The sequence below is a fragment of the Pituophis catenifer genome, unplaced genomic scaffold (assembly GCF_029215685.1).
Source record: "Pituophis catenifer annectens isolate HBS135680 unplaced genomic scaffold, rPitCat1.0.hap2 SCAF_7, whole genome shotgun sequence".
In the NCBI taxonomy this organism is placed as follows: Eukaryota; Metazoa; Chordata; class Lepidosauria; order Squamata; family Colubridae; genus Pituophis; species Pituophis catenifer.
The window spans coordinates 72,606,919-72,625,042 of record NW_027256887.1 but is presented as its reverse complement, the minus strand read 5'-3'; positions in this window follow the sequence as shown (position 1 = coordinate 72,625,042).

Below are 18,124 nucleotides of genomic sequence, written 5' to 3'. Positions count from 1 at the left end.
AAAGTAGATTTTTCCAAATTATTGCAATTCAAAATTCAATAACTGATTAATTGGCCACCCTAACTGATTGACAGATTACACGAATCAAGCCATTTGTCAACTTTCAGCAACCATATAGATACAGAATACAGAATAACAGAGTTGGAAGGAATCTTGGAGGTCTTCTAATTTAACTGCGGTCTGATCTAAGCATAGTACATAAAATTGTCTGCTAAGATATCTTATCTGTCAACGACTTCTTCAGCTTCAACCACAATAATACATGGACAAACAATCAATACAAACTCAAGGTAAACTTGATTGCAGAAAATACAACTTCAGCAACAGAGTGGTCAACACCTGGAAAGCTCTACCTGATTCCGTTGTTACATCCTCTAACTCCCACAGCTTCAACCTTAAACTGTCTACTGTGGACCTCATGCCATTCCTAAGAGGCCCGTAAACGGGGCGTGCATAAGTGCACCAGCGTGCCTACCATCTCTGTCCTACTGTTCCCATTTATTTATATTTATTTCCCTCATTCATGTCCATGTTTATATTCATACCTGCTATTTTGTACATGTTTGACAAACTAATAAATAAATAAAATAAATAAATAAACTGCCTGCTCAGAGTACTGGGCCTAAAACAGAACCTTGGGTACCCCAATGCTTCCTTCCTTCCATGTAGATATAGTTCTATCAAGGACTATGTGTTGAGTGTGATTTGTCAACCAGTTATGAATCCATCTGTTGGTAATACTGTCTATCTCTGGAGATTATTATTTATCTCATTATTTAGAGATATATTATGACAATCTATCTTTAACCCATTCTTTCAAGTCTTCCAACAGTGCAACCATCTACACCCGTGATGCCAAACCTATGGCACACGTGCCCCAGGTGGCACACGTAGCCATATCAGTGGGCACAGAAGTAGGGAAACAAGCTGTTTCCTGCCTCCGGAGGGCCTCGGGGGGGGTGGTGGGGAAGGCCCATTTTTCTATCTCATCTGGCTCCAGAGCCTTTCTAGGAGTCTGGGGAGGGCGAAAATGGCCTTCCCCACAGACCCCCCAGAGGTGCTCCGGAGGCAGAAAACAGCCTGTTTGCCAACTTCCGTTCCCACCAGAAGTTGGCAAATGGGCTGTTTCTGGCCTCTGGAGGGCTTCCAGAGGGGTGGGGAAGGCTGTTTTTGCCCTCCCCCCCAGACTCCTAGAAAGGCTCTGGCCATAGCCGGGCCATTGCGTGCCAGGAGCAGGGGGAGCGGGGAGAGGTCACGCGTGCATGCATGGGGGCAGGGAGCATAGAATTATGGGTGTGGGCATGTGCGTGCGTGATCCCATCCCCCCTCCTGGCACACAACGGCAAAAAGGTTAGCCATCACTGATTTACACCATAACAAGTCTATCACTTTGCTGCTTGTCATCATCATCTTCTTCTCTTTCCCTCCATCTTTCGACTCAATTGATAGACAAATTTATGGGATAAATTAGAGGCCATGGGAATAGAAAAGAAATTGTTATATTTAATTAGATTATTATACATGGAAACCCAGGTAAGAGTTCGAGTGAACAGGACAGGATCGGTAACAAATGCAATCCCAATAAAGAAGGGTGTTAGACAAGGTTGCCTCTTAGCCCATAACAGGTCTATCACTTTGCTGCTTGTCATCATCATCTTCTTCTCTTTCCCTCCATCTTTCCCACCATTTCAGCCTTTTCAAGAAATCTGGGTTTCACATACAGGTATGGTGTCCAAAGTAGGACAATTTGTCCCTGGTGATTTGTGCCTTAAGTGAGAACTCCAGATTGATTTCTTCAATAGAGTAAAATGAAAGAAAATATTCAAAATTAATTTCAGTGTGTGGCTACAGATACCGGGTCAAAACCCAGTATCTGTAACCACACATGAACATTTCACCAAGCTGATATTTGGCAATTTCAAAAGTTCTTGCTCGTGAGTCTGTAATGCATTGTGGAAATCATTATTTCCCCATCACCTGCAAAATGCAATTCCATGAAATGTTGCTTCAGAGGAGTGAGATATTGTCTGATTGGAAAGGGATGGATTGCAAAGCCGGAAGACGCAGGACTGTTTTCCCTTTGACTCTTCTGCTGCTGCCCTCTCCATTTATTAACTTGCAAAATAACAACTCACAATTTAAGTTACTTGCTCCTCTACATTCCCCCCTCCAACTCTATTACTGCACACCGAGCTCCCTGAGGCATGCATTTAATTGTTTGGACTTCTCCCCATCTACCTCCACCCTCTGCTTCTTCTCCAGACATTTTTTTGTTATTGTTATTGGGATTATTTATTTGTCAGAGAAACCATGGAGTTATTAATGTGCCCTGTTTTCACAGGAAATGTTATTCTAAAAAGTTGCAGCCTGATACTTCCAATAGCTCCCCAATTTATTATTTAATTGTAATTCTTTTTTTTTTTTTTTTTTTTTTGGTGAATGCTTGGTTGGGTGCTTTCTGGTACAAGAGAATTTCCGGACTTAATTCTGATTTAATGAATGCAGTCTGTCAATAAAACTGTGTGTGAGGGTGGGGAAAAATGCAAAATAAAAATAAGCCTGCTAGAGGCTGAGCAACTGCTAGATTACATGAATAAGGATGGGCTATACCGGAATGTTAGTCCTTTGAAGTAGACCAACTCAAGAAACAGACACCACAACATTGCCCTATATATATCTCTTCTCTAACCAATGATAAAATTGCCCCATATCTTAAATTATTCCGATTCCTCTCTTTCTTTAATTGTCAAAGTCAATCTATTCATTTCTGCACAATCCAATATTTTCTTAATTACTTCTCCCTCTGTAGGGATTTTCTCTGCTTTCCATCTTTGCATAAATACTATCCTCACTGCAGTTATAACATGTATAATCAAAAATGTATTTTCTTTACGAAATTTCTCTGGTAAGATACCCAACAGGAACAGTTCCTTTAAATCCATATGTTGTTGTATCATTTCTTCTAACCATGTTTTAATTTTAATCCAATAATTTCTCACTTCTGGACACGTCCACCACATATGATAGTACAATCCTGGTATCTGATGACATTTCCAACATTTTAAGCTGATGTTTTTCTAAAAGAGGTTGCATATTTTCTTCACAGCTACCTCTGTATTCATCTAGAAAGGAACTGAATTGGACTCCCTATAATTCCTAGATACTGAGTTTCTTTTTAACGCATTGGTATGTTGTCAGCATTAAAAAAAAAAATGCTTTGAAATGTGCCTTACTTGAAATCATTAATTGCTTTTGCTAATGAAAAGCTGATGAACCTTTCATGATTGACTTTTCTTTGTGGATCTGTTTGTTGTCTTCCACCCTATTGTAAACCTGTTGACTTTTTTTGTGTCTGGAATCCTTGTGGATTGAAGTAGGGATGAACAATGTGAATGAACCAATCAGGTATTCAATGGGTAATTAATGCAAGAATCTGGACAATGTTTTCCAAGACATGGCTCAGGGTTGTTCATATGTTCCATTCAATGGGATATAGTCAATGAAATGTCTCATGTCTAGTTATGATACATTAATGATACCTGCCCTTTTTTTCAAGCCTTCTGCATTTCGTAGTACAAATTTCAGCTTGAAAAATATATGAAAAACCAAACAAAAATGTATACCTTTGTGCAAACTATTTAAATAAGAAGATAAAAAAGGATCAATAGTTGTTGCCATAGTTTTATTATCTCATAAAAATGAAATAGAACAGATGTATTAGTGAATGCACATGTAGGTCAAGAAAGCTAAATGTTCATGAATATTTCCATTGTTATTTTTGTGTTTCTGAACTCCATACTACATCTAGAGTTAAACCCTGGAGATCTCATGAACTGAACAGGTCAAATAAGAAAGTGAAGAGATAAATCAAAAGTGTAAACCAAAGGTTTTTCTTTCGTTTCTTTTTTTTTTTTTTTAGAGAAGCCCGCATGAAAAAGGAAACAGCTGAACCAATGAACATTCAAAGATATACTTAGAAAAGCAGTATGAAATTTCAAGAATAAAGATCTCACAATTACAGGAAAAAGATTTGTGACTGATTTTCCAGTCCTGACTGCAAGTTAGCCGGAAGCATTTGTAATCAAGGTCTCTGGGAGCCCTCTTCCATTCAATCTGATTTCAGATGAACTTTCTGTTGGATAATGTCTGGATCTGCTGAAGGATAAAAGAAGCTTCTGAAATTTGGCCAGCAAGTGATATTAAGCGTTCATATACTTCATAAGGTATCTAAAGATCTAAGCCAGGAATAAGTGAGTGATAACTAGAGTTAAGTTGTATGTCACAACTATAAATAGCAATCAATTTAATTACCAAGGATAGAAAACTTGTGATAGCTGAATTCTGATATCAGCTTATATGAAACTTTGTTTTAAAATTATCCATTATCCATTTACTCCTCCATTCCAGTTTATTGTTTTTGAAATTGGTACAGTATATCTGAATTCTCATATTTTTCATTGTGAGTTTTCATACTCTACACTTCCCTATCAACAGGTATCCACTTCCATTCTACAGGTATCCACTTCCATTCTTGAGGAGTTAAAGTGTCTTCTAGCTTCCTCTAGATAGAAGAAATTCACAATTTGCTTGGCTGTTTATGACCAGATAAAGGCTTCTTGAGTGTCCCCTTATAATTAAGCTAGATTCTGACAAGATATGGAAGCTTTGACTTGTTCTCATCAGTTCTTTGAGATTTGATAATTTCAGTTCACACGTTGTTTACCAGTCCAGATCATCTTTCTTGTTAGTTGCCGAAGTCGTGTCCGACCCATCGTGACCCCATGGACAGCATTCCTCCAGGCCTTCCTGTCCTCTACCATCCTCTGGAGTCCATTTAAGATCACACCTACTGCTTCAGTGACTCCATCCAGCCACCTTGTTCTCTGCTGTCCCCTTCTTCTTTTGCCCTCAATCGTTCCCAGCATTAGGCTCTTCTCCAGTGAGTCCTTCTTTCTCATTAGGTGGCCAAAGTATTTGAGTTTCATCTTCAGGATCTGGCCTTCTAAAGAGTAGTCAGGATTGATCTCCTTTAGGACTGACCGGTTTGATCGCCTTGCAGTCCAAGGGACTCGCAAGAGTCTTCTCCAGCACCATCGTTCTAAGGCCTCAATTCTTTGGCGCTCAGCCTTCCTTATGGTCCAACTTTCACAGCCATACATTGCAACTGGGAAAACCATAGCCTTGACTATACACACTTTTGTTGGCAGGGTGATGTCTCCGCTTTTTAGTACACTGTCTAGGTTTGCCGTAGCTTTCCTCCCCAGGAGCAAGCATCTACATCTGGTTGATTCTTAGCAAATGAGTTCCTTTCTACATTTGAAGGACATTGGGGAGATCCAGAAATGTTATATAAAATAGTATTCAGGCTCTTATTTTTTTTCTTGAGAGAAGATTACTCTTCTTATAAAGAGAAATTATTAGATGGACTCATGACCATTTGTCTAAAGAAGTCCACAAAATAGTAGGTTGAATCAAATAGGGAATTGCTTTGATCCAGAGCTTACATTCCTCATTTTTGCTTTCATTTTTTGTACTGAATTGAACAAACGTTTGATGAATATAGAAATTTGAAAAGTTCTGGGTAAAAACAAAGAAAATCACTTCAACCTTAATTCTGTTACCTTTGGGAATATTTGTTATATTCCAAGTAGTGACAAGTTTCTTAAGTAAGCAATCAAGAAAATAATTATCTTGCATTACAGAACAACTCAGAAGTAGAGTGAAAAGTATTTAAGGCTATGAAAGCAAAATAATGTGTTCCTTTTTTCCTGTTGAAACATCATTTCCAAAATGTAATGAAACAAGAATCTATCTCATTCAGCATTTTTCTCTGTCAGGGACCAAAGAATAACTTCCCCAGACTTGTAGCCTCAAGATGCATTTTGACAACAGGTTCTTAACATTTTGGACTATCATACTCATTTGAGAATTCTGGAAATTGTATTTTGCAAAATAATTCTCCATATAGTTAAATCAGATTTTTATAGACTACAACCTACACTTTCGTCATTTCCAACCAACTTAACCATTAATCAGGACTTGCTCTACTCTGTTGGCTTCAAGACATAGAAATGAAGAATGAGAATATGTCTTGCCTTTTCCTTTCTTTTTCCATGCTCCCCTCTCCTTCCCATTTCCTAAAATGTAAGAAACTGCCTTTTGAGCTGGTCTTAAATATGTTCTAGGAATAGGGATAAGATGGAGTGTGGAGTGTTCTCTTAATCCCCAGTGCTTTTCCCCATGGCTTCTTCTATCTTATGTTTACTTGTCTGTACACCTACTGTGATGCCTCTGACTGTACTTTCCCATCCTTGAAATTACTAGATGAGGGGATATAAGAAAGTTTAAAATGGATAAAGTGGACAGATATTTTGAAAGTTTTTCTTTTCATGAAAGTGCTTTTCAACAAATTGAAATTAAATTAGACAAATGAACTGGACTTTTGTAGGAATTCATTTTTGCATTATAATATCATAATGAATGATATGGTTGAATGATATTTAATAATGGTTGAATGATTAGAAAATCATAATTATATCATAACAGCCTCTAACCAGAAAAGCAGCAACAGTGGAGAATAGGATTATTAAAGCAACCTGCAGAGAGAAGAATTATACCAGATTTATACGTCAGAAAATGTTTCAGCAACTTGGCAAAGATGAGGAAATTTCAAAATAAAAATGCAAAGAAGTATTGAAAGAGCACTAAATGGAGATATCAGAAAAGACTACAAAAATAAACAAATAAATAAATAAAAAACCCTCCAACAAATGCAACAGGAAACTAAAAGGGATGATACTGAACTATGCATTGACTTTTCTAAATGTTTAATTTGATTACGGATTGCAAATGCTTAATGTGGAATATAAATAGAGCAAATACTCCTCAAAACACAAGGAAAATATTTGAAAAAAAATTAAAACAAGGAGTAATTTGCCTACAAGAGATACATATTGCAAAAAAAAAAAAGCATAAAAAATTTGATTTATAAAAATGCTGGTAAAGAAAAGTAAAAAAAAGAAAGAAGTAAAAGAAGGAGAAGAAAGAGAAGAGAAGAGAAGAGAAGAGAAGAGAAGAGAAGAGAAGAGAAGAGAAGAGAAGAGAAGAGAAGAGAAGAGAAGAGAAGAGCATATGGAGTTGTTTTGTGTATAGATCTGCAACTAAAACCAATGGGGTGAACTCCCGTTACTTGTCCCAGCTTCTGCCAACCTAGCAGTTCGAAAGCACGTAAAAAATGCAAATAGAAAAATAGGGACCACCTTTGGTGGGAAGATAACAGCGTTCTGTGCACCTTTGGCATTTCGTCATGCCGGCCACATGACCACAGAGACGTCTTCAGACAGCACTGGCTCTTCGGCTTTGAAACAGAGATGAGCACCGCCCCCTAGAGTTGGGAATGACTAGCACATATGTGAGAGGGAGCCTTTACCTTTTAACACTTTGATACTGAGAATGTATGCCTCAAATGAGGACAAAGTATTGTTTTATAAACATCTTATGGAGAGTTTTATAGTTTTTTCTTATAAAAATTGGTGTATGATGGGGAATTGGAATAGAGGGATTTCTTTGCAACTGGATAGAAATTCTGAGAAAAATATTAAAGTCACTCAAGGCAAATTACCAAACATTTTCTTTGATTTGATGCATAACTTAGGTCTGTTTGATCAATTGATGCAGAAAAGTGGCAATTCAAGAGTGTATATTTATTTTTCTGAAACATACAGTTTCCAAGAACAGACATACTTTGGATTTCAAAGAACTTGTCTACTAAGTTTTATAAAGCAGAAATATCACCAAAGATTTTTTAAGATCATAATCCTATGACTTTCGTTTAAAACCAATTCTTTTAGATGGAAACTGAAGAAACTGTTGGTACAGAAAGAAGCAATAATGGAGGATTGTAAAAAGAAATTAAAACATTTTTTAAAAAAATAATTTAAGTAAAGGCACTGATATAAGAATGGTTTGGGATACAAATAAAGCTTTTATTAGAAGTTATTTTATACAAAATAATAATAAACTTATTTTGAGTGAAATAAAAAAAGAAATAAGACTTTCCAGAAAAAAATACTTTTTTACAACAATAATTATTTACTAAATGCTAACAGCAAGAGAAATAAAAATATAAGTTATTTAAAGCAAAAAAAAAAGTGAGTTTGCAAATAAACAAGGGAGGTGGATATCATATAAATTATAAAAATAAAAATAAAATAAAATAAAATGATATTGAAATTAAAAGAGGGAGATATATGGGAGATATATATATATATATATATATATATATATATATATATATATATATATATATATATATATATATATATATATTAATTTGATTTATATGCCGCCCTTCTCCGGAGACTCAGGGCGGCTTACAATGCGTTAAGCAATAGCCTTCATACTTTTGTATATTTATACAAAGTCAGCTTATTGCCCCCACAAACTGGGTCCTCATTTCACCTACCTTAGAAAGGATGGAAGGCTGAGTCAACCTTGAGCCTTGGAGAGATTCGAACCAGCAGTAATTGCAGGCAGCTGTGTTAATAACAGGGTGCTTAGACCACTGTACTATCAAGGCTCTTATATAAGAGGCTCTTATATATAACGGACAAGGTGGCCATACAAAAAGGATTTCATCAATATTATTCCAATTTGTATAAAGTTATAAAGAAAACGGCTGACTGTGTAAAAAAAAAAAAAATTAATTGAGAATTACAGAGGAGCAGAGACAGATTATGACTGAACCAGTGGTGGTATTCAGGAGATTCTATCCGGTTTGAGAAAACTGGTAGCGGCGGCTGTGGGAGGCTCCGCCCACCCACCCAGACGTCATCACGTCCTGTTTTTGACCCTCTGCGCACGCCCGCTCACATTTGCGAACCAGTAGCAAAGGTAAGTGAATACCACCCCTGGACTGGACCTACAACAATAAGAGAAATTTCAAAAGCTATGAAAGAGATTAAACTGAGAAAAGTGCCTGGACCAGATCTATAAACAGGTTCTTATTATAAATCTTTTGAGGATGAACTTTTTCATTCTTTACAAAACACAATGAACTCTATCCTACATGGAATAAAGCTGCCAGTGAGTTGAAAGATGCCAATATAGCATTAATATCTGAAGAAGGACAAGATTTTAACAATAAAATATAGGGTGATATCTATAGGAGATAAGCAGGCTGAGCCAGGGGTGAAAATCAGCAGGTTCTGGAGAACCAGTAGCAGAAATTTTGAGCAGTTCAGAAAACCAGTAGCGGAAAATTTGAGCAATTCGGAGAACCGATAAGCAGAAATTTTAAGCAGTTCGGAGAACTAGCAAATACCACCCCTGGCTGACCCTAAGTGGGGTGGGAATGGAGATTTTACAGTATCCTTCCCCTGCCACGCCCACCAAGCCATGCCCACCAAGCCATGCCCACCAAGCCACACCATGCCACGCCCACCATACCACACCCACAGAACCAGTAGTAAAAAAAATTGGATTTCACCACTGGGTTGAGCCCAAAGGAGGGATCAAATGTATCATCAGTCATGAGTCTCTTCCCATTCACAAGAGATTTTAAATCCAGCCCACCTTAAATGCTTCTACTCTTATCTCCTGCTAATTTCCCTTGGCTGTTAATAGTTCAAATTGTTGTGGAGATCTTAAGCTTGCAATAAATCTTTATACCCATTTGAACTCTCTGGATCTCCTGATTTTCCTGACACTTGACAATATCATTATTGAATAATGACTACAAGTTATTCACAATGATTCAAGCTAATAGGCTGAAAATAATTTTGGAAGAATTTACTCATGGGGATCAGTGTGAGTTCTTACCTAAAAGACAGGTAAAGGGCAACATTAGAAATGTGTTGAACATTTTGGAATATTTGGAACAACATAATGAAAAATGAGCTGCATTGATTTTCTTAGATATCAAGAAGGCCTTTGACAATTTGAACTGGGTTTTCTTGTTCAAGGTTTTGCAAGATTCGAATTTTGGAGAGAGCTTGATAAAATGGTAAGATCAATGTACACTTCATAGAAAGTACAAATAATTGTTAATGGAGATTTAAGGAAGCCCAGTGAGATACTAAAAAAGAAACAAGACAAAATTGCCCACTGTGTCCTTCCTCCCCGCCTCTCCCTCTCCCTCTCTCTTTCCCTTTCCCTCTCCCTCTCCCTCTCTCTTTCCCTCTCCCTCTCCCTCTCCCTCTTCTTCTCCCTCCCTCCCTCTCTTTTGGTTCTTGAAAATACTGAATAGAGATGTACCCTGTTTCCCCGAAAGTAAGCAATCCCCTGATAATAAGCCCAATTGGGCTTTTGAGTGCATGCGCTAAAATAAGCCTCTCCCCCAAAAATAAGCCCTCCCCAAAAACATTTAAATACAGAGCTGGAAATCAGGTAAGATGGCAAGAGAAGCCCCATCTTGCTCCACATGCCCCAAAATAATAAGACCTCCCCGAAAATAAGGCCAAGCACTTATTTCGGGGTTCAAAAAAAATATAAGACAGGGTCTTAATTTTGGGGAAACACGGGTAAGACAAGATGAGAGGATTGTGAGAGTAATGATTTAAAAAGAAACTTACTGTAAGTTAAGGGCTTTTGTAGTTGACTTGGCATCAGTTCTGGAAGGTCCTTTAAAGTGAATTGAAATATTAATGAGCAGTTTTAAAAGAATTTGGTGCATTAACAGGTTTCAAGAGTAATAAACTGAAGATGTTAACAAAAATATGAAATATAAGATCAAAACAGAATTGATGAATAAAATAGGTTTTAAGACTGAGAAGCAGAAAAAAATCTGGGTATACCATGACAAACATGAATTATATGTTATTTCAAAATAATTATATCAAGACATGGAATAAATAAAACAAAGATATGTTACAATGGGAGAAGCTATAACTGTCATTGCTGGGGAGAATTTCTGTAATGAAAACAGAAATTGCTTAGGGTGGTGTTTTTTTTTTTTTGCTTTGTTTTTTACCAGATAATACCTGTTTTGACAACTGATGCACCATTTAAACAGCAGAAGAAGGATATGTCTAAATTTGTGTAGCAGGAGGAAAAAAAACACAAGTTAAATATAAGGTTTTAGAAGATGCAATGGAAACAGGAGGCGTGGGTTTACCTGATTTGAAAGGGTATTTTATAGCTTGCTGTTTGGTTTCAAGGTGTGGGAAGCCTCCCCTCCTCCTAGAAGAATGAAATATTTGGGAAATACTACAAATGCAGAATATTATATTTCCCCAAAGGGAGAAATGGAGAATATTTCTCAGAGAACTCAGTCTTTTTTAATAGCCCCCCCCCACCCCCAGCAGATATTTTGTGCCCATTAAGAAAGATTGGGCCAACCTATCTACAAAACAAAAGATCTTCCGCTCTAGGGTGATGGGATTTAGAAGAACAGGACATGAGCCTTCAGGACATAATAGGATTAATTAACCCACTACCATTTAGCAGAAGACACAGAGCTCACTACATTGCACAATCTCCTAAGAGTATTTTCAGACATTGCAGAACCTCCCTAGCAGCATCTCTGAAACTTATAAAAATCCATGTGCCCATCAACTCCATTTTGTCAGCTGACCCAGGACTGCTGTTCATCATTAATCTTTCTATCCAATCAGCCTCCAGGTTGTTTCCAATGCCTTTCTCCCAGGTTGGAACTGAACCAGATGGATTTTCCTTCCCACAAAGGAAAGAGTGGGTGTTGCTGAGAAATTAAAAGCTTCTGGAGTGAGAAGAATATGACATGAGATTTGGGTGGCATGGATATTTAGTACAATAAAGACAAATCTGTCATGTTGAAAATATGGAATAAATACAAATGCAGGTTGTGACGGAAAACACCTTTTGGGTATCAAAAGGTGTTATTTGTTCTTTATGACTAACATTAAGTGTTGTACTTTATGATTCTTGACGAATGTATCTTTTCTTTTATGTACACTGAGAGCGTATGCACCAAGACAAATTCCTTGTGTGTCCAATCACACTTGGCCAATAAAGAATTCTATTCTATTCTATTCTATTCTATTCTATTCTATTCTATTCTATTCTATTCTATTCTATTCTATTCTATTCTCAGCATAAGAAGCATTTTATAAATGAGAAATAATAGACAAACACAAAAGGCTAACTTATTGTGAGATAGTAGAATTTTGTCGAGGGGAATGTAAAATAAAATCAAGAGAAGGCCTGGTGGCATTGAGATATAATTGTCAATAGTTCTCTTATTTATAATTATTAAAAAGATGTAAAGCAGACAAAAGAATTTATGGTTTTGTACATTGTAAGACTGAGTGTGAAAGAGAATTATGTACAAATGTAGAACATATAATTGCTGAACTTCAATTTTGATTGAAATTTGAAATAGAAGAAGTGAAAAAAATGTATGAGTCAGTGGACTAAAATGGTTATAAATTGGTTATTTATTATAAAACAATCAAATACAGTAAAATGAATAAAATGAGACATGAATCTTTTTAAAGAGAGACACATAAACATATTTCAAGAAATGATTACAAACACATGCAGCATTAACTATAATAATTATTTGATATGATAACACTGAAAGTTTTAAGATATTACATCTCTCTTTAGTTCTTAAAACTACATTTGTGTAAGATAACATGCCTCCCAGTAGTGGGTTTCAATTTAGTTTGCTACCGGTTCTCTTGTGCGCGTGGGTATGTGGGCGTGTGCACGCGATGCTTCTGCGCATGCGCAGAAGCTTCTGGGCATGCACAGAAGCGTCCGGGCGGGTGGGCAGAGCCTCCTGTTTCACCTGATCCGGGGTGAACTGGTAGCAACCCACCACTGATGCCTCCTTTTATAAGGTCTTCAGATGTTAACCCAATGATGTTCTTCAGACTGGACAGAACATATAAAGCACCTTTTTAGACTGAGATTGGTTAACTAGAGATCTGTGATGCAATTCAAATTTCCAGCACAGTTCTTTGGGACTAAATCTGCTGCTCAGTTCCTTTCTTTTAATGACTGTGTAATAATGTAACCACAGTTAAGCCCTTTGGGGAAATTTAAATATGTGCTCAGATCCTTCTCGCGCTAAAGTAACTAGTAAAAGAATAATTAAAAAAGTCTCCAAGTTTAAAAAAAAAAACCACAAACAAAACTGTGAGTTTAAATAAACAACAGCAACAAAAAAGCCACGTAGGAATACTTAGACGAATGAAATGAAAATGTGATAAGGTTACATAGGTAAGTCCCAAATGGTATTTAAATCAAAAGCATTGATGGTGCGGGGAAGGGGGGAGAGGGTAGTCTTTTGTGAAAGCTTCTTAGCATCAAATTAGGAACTCCTGTAAACATCTTCATTAGAAGGGCAATTCCCTCATTAATATGTAAATTAATGTTTTTTCTTGTCAGCTCAATCCTAACAAATTTAGCCCTCCCCAGTTTATTAGAATGTCAAAAATTGCCTTCCTGGGCCCAGTGCTGTGGTGGGTTGCTAATGGTTCGACCTGGATTGGGTAAACCAGTAACGGCGGTGGCAGGAGGCTCCACCCACCTGCCTGGAGCAAACCGGTACGACGGGATTTGCAACCCACTACTGGCCCAGTGACTAGTGTGAGATTGAACTACTGTTTCAAAAATTGCATTATACTAAAACTAGGTAAAACAGAAAGGGGAATCAACAGGTTTATGGAACTTATGTTAGGGAACCAAAACTCTTCACCCATAATAATCTATATACTACTCAAATTCTTATTCTCATGACCTCTACTTGGGTGAAACTGTGCGTCATGGAGCAACAATTTTTGAATTTAAGGTATCTCAAATTTGCTAACATATAGGATGCATCCAAAATCCAGGACCTATGATTCCCAAGAAAATTCCCAAGGGAGCCTGGATAGCTCTGCAGACAAGGCACTGTAATTTAACAACAGTTGTCTGCAATTAAAGTAAGTTCGAATCTTGCTAGGCTCAAGGTTGACTCGCCTTCCATCCTTTCTAAGGTAGGTAAATTGAGGACCCAGTTTGTGGGGGCAATAAGCTGACTTTGTATAAAATATACAAAAGTATGAAGGCTATTGCTTAACGCACTGTAAGCCGCCCTGAGTCTCTGGAGAAGGGCGGCATATAAATCAAATTAAAAAAAAAAAAAGGAAATGAAATTTGAGAAAAGTGTGGCTTGCTTCAGTGCTACTGACTACTGCTGTGCTGCTGTATTGCTGCTGCAGTCATGTAGACTTGAACATTGGGTGCTATCCAACAAAATGAAATTCAATGGTGAAAAAAAGTAAGGTTCTACATTTAGGCAAGATGCACAGGTACAGTATATGTAGTTTTGGGAAACAAAACAACCACTTCATAAGCACATGGCACAACATAGGAGAACAAACACATCAGGACTAAATTCAGCAGTCCATTTACACTTAAGACACAGGGCATTCTTTTGAAGAGAGCAAAGTCCACATTTTGGACAGAGGACCACTGATTTGAAAGAGGGGTCAAAGAGGCCATCTATGTCAAAACTGAACAGCCCTCTCTCAACAGAGGGGGAGGGATATGGCATCATCTATCACCAGTCTACAACACAGTCCTTTCAACAGTTCCAAGAAGGCGCCACACCGATTTCCACCACTCACTTGATCCTGATCACACAGTTAAACCTCCAGGTGGCCTTAAAAACTCAGTAAAAGAATGCAAATTACCAACTGCCTACAAGGGATATATATCCTTCCATTCCTTACCATCCAGTCAGAGCTGAAGAAGCTTCTTGGATGAAAAGCAAAATGTCTTCAAAGAAAAATCAGAAAGTCCAGTTGCCTCGAAAAAGCACCTTTGGGACAACCATGACCTGGATGACTGAGAATCTCCATAGATGGTCAACCTAAAGGGGAATTAATGTAGCCAGGTAGCGTTTATGTCAACTTTTTGAAGTACTCAAGAGAAGAAGTACCAACCATGAGTACTAACATGAACTTTATTGTAAGTTTATGGTAACAGAATCTTACAAATTTCACACTTATTTATAAATGTAACATGAAGTTATTTTTAATCACATATTTTAAAAACCCCAAAACACCTCAATATCATTCACTCTAACATTCAGTTGTGTGTATTTACCTCATGCACACCCATTTAAACTCTGGTTCCAAAAAGCTGCACAAAATAATTTTGTTGTACACTTATCTTGTCCAAAATTAGAGTTTTAAATAATTGGCAGTCAGCCAGAGACTTTGCAGACTAACAAAGAAGCAAATGATAGCAGTAACACACTATATCACTTTCCAGTGATGAGTAAGCTTCTCAAAAAGAATGAGAGGGGGGAGAGAGAGAGAGAGAGAGATTCCCAGTCCCACTATGAATAAGATGAAAAACCAGATGCTTTAGTCACAGTGAATGAAGGATTTCAGAAAACCGAAGACAGATTTTGCACAATACTTCAGCATGGAATCTGCCAGTCTTAGATAAAGCTCTAAGAAGCATTAAATGCAGGGGTGAAATGCTCCCGGTTCAGACCAGATCGGGCAATCCGGTAGCGATTGTGGCAGGTGGTTCGGAGAACTGGTAGCGATGGTGGCACGAGGCTCCGCCCACTCTTCCAGGTGTCTTTACTTCCTGCTTTTAAAAGATAAAAAAAGGGCTCTGATGATCGCATGCCACAGCTGTGATCATCAGAGCCTTTTTTTTTACCTTTTAAAAGCATTTTTTACAACCTATTTGCCCGGAAAAAAATGCTATAATAAAGTAAAAAAGAAAAGTTGGTCATGCCCACCCAGTCACATTACCCCCCTCACCAAGCCATGCCCACAAACTGGTAGTAACAAATTTTACATTTCACCACTGAGAAACATGGTAAGTAATTATGAAATATGATATTGTACCTTTCTTTTCCCGTTCGATTAACTGTAGAAGGAAAGGTTTCAGAATTATAACTTTGGGCCTATTCTTCTTTAATTGCAAAACTTCTGTTTTCAAATATATAGATTGGGGAGAAAATAATGAGGTTTGAATTGGGTGGAAATTTTACCTTCCCCCCAAATCCTCTTCTGTACGGTTCCAATTAAAAAGAGTTTTAGAAGCTATCTAGCAAACAACCAAATTAATTCCAAAATCAATTTCTTCATTGATTCAATTTCTCCTACTTCTGAGAATTTCTTTTGCCACAGATCAGAAACCTTCCTGTAGATTCTGTACCCTATCATTTCAGTCTTGGATGTCACTGAAAGTACTTACACTGGGGCCCCAAGTTATTGTGAACAATGGAAAACAGTTCCATGTTCCTAATGTTCCTAGATACCAGAACCCTACAGTTACAATCTCAAATCTCGGCTATCATATTGATTTTCTGACACTCTTCTTTCATTCTGTAGGTTTAAGAGAGGAAAGGTTAAATGAGGAAAGGTTCTGGGACTATCCAAAGTTAAAACAATATCTATTTCAGATGTATCCTGAACTCTGTTGAAATCTAATGTCTTGGGAAAAGCAGATTCCAGATATTTAATGGCTGAATGTCTGTCTTGACTCATTTTTGGATTATCTCTTGCCATCAAAACAGATCTAAATTTAAGTTAACTCTTTTTTTTTCTTCTCGTAATAGATGATACATAAATAGCAGTGATTCATTACTCTCATTTTTCTGGTGTGAATTGACAAGAACCTGAGAGCAATTAAACTAAGCCAATATAGTCTATCTTTGTATTGATGGTGTGGTATTGATTGTGTGTGGCCACTAAAGGATTTGAGAAGCTGATGAGACTGAGATGGTTTCTCATGGTGAAGATGGGGCATATTGCAACTACAGTAGAGCCTAAAGCAGGGGTCAGCAACCCGTGGTTCTGGAGCCACATGTGGCTCTTTCATCCCTCTGCTGCAGTTCCCTGTTGCCAGTTGGCGCCACAATTTGATAGGGCTTTCAGTTAGGACAGGTAGAGGAAAAAGGATGCCATGCTAGGAGGAGACTCTATGGTTGGGGAACCGGACTTCTGATCGGCTCCAGAATTGAATGGGGGGCTTCCGGTTAGGACCTCTGTGGCTCTTTGAGTGTTTAAGGTTGCCGACCCCTGGCCTAAAGCAATGCGATAGACCGTGTGTGGTGGGTGGCCATATAAATATGATAAATAAATAAATTCTGAGGGTTGTCTTGGTTTACAGGAGATATGGAGCAGGGATTAAAGAAGATTCACATAGCTGCAAGCTTCTTTCTTATTTCCTGTCTGCACATTTGCATTAATGGGCATACTCTGCCTTTCTGATTTGTATCTTTGCATTCAAAAATATTTTACCGAATAAACAATGGCAGGGAATCTAGTGGGACTCCTTTCAGGGTTATTAACTGTATACATTAAGCAGAGGAACAAATTAAATTTTGTGCCTTTGGCCAGCTACTATAAGATAATACTCACGTGTATGCTTTTGACACTTTTTGTCCTTATTTTTTATGATTTTACCTGAAACTGAACACAAGCTGTTCTAATTTACCTGAAATTGAAGACAAGCTGTTCTAAACCATCATACACCAAAATAAACACATATGCCATTTTGTATTTAAGAAATGTGATCTGTTCCAAAATGTTCCCAAATTTAGCTTTCCATAAAGTTCAGCCAGATCCATTCTAGATATATATTAGTTTCATTTATCAGTTGCCACTTTCTGATCTTAATCCTGGCAGATACGGTTAGATAGATATGTTGCTATTCAGTTTTTATGCCACTGGATTTTTCTGGTAAATGAACAAAACCTCTGGAGAACTGGTCTAATGTTTTAGTGAAGAGAGGATTTATGCTGCATGTGGGCTCTTATTCACCTGTCCCTATGCTAAGATCTCACACTGTATCACATGCTTAGGAACAGGCTTAAAAAACTAAATAAGGTGTAAGGAATTTGGAGCTCTACATGAAGCCTTACATTGAATAATTAGTCTTTTTACATTAGTCTTCAATCAAGATAAGTATAAAGGTAAAGGTTCCCCTTGCACATACGTGCTAGTCGTTCCCGACTTTAGGGGGCAGTGCTCATCTCTGTTTCAAAGCCGAAGAGCCAGTGCTGTCCGAAGATGTCTCTGTGGTCATGTGGCCAGCATGACTAAACACCAAAGGCACACGGAACGCTGTTACCTTCCCACCAAAGGCGGGTCCCTATTTTTCTACTTGCATTTTTTATTTGCTTTCG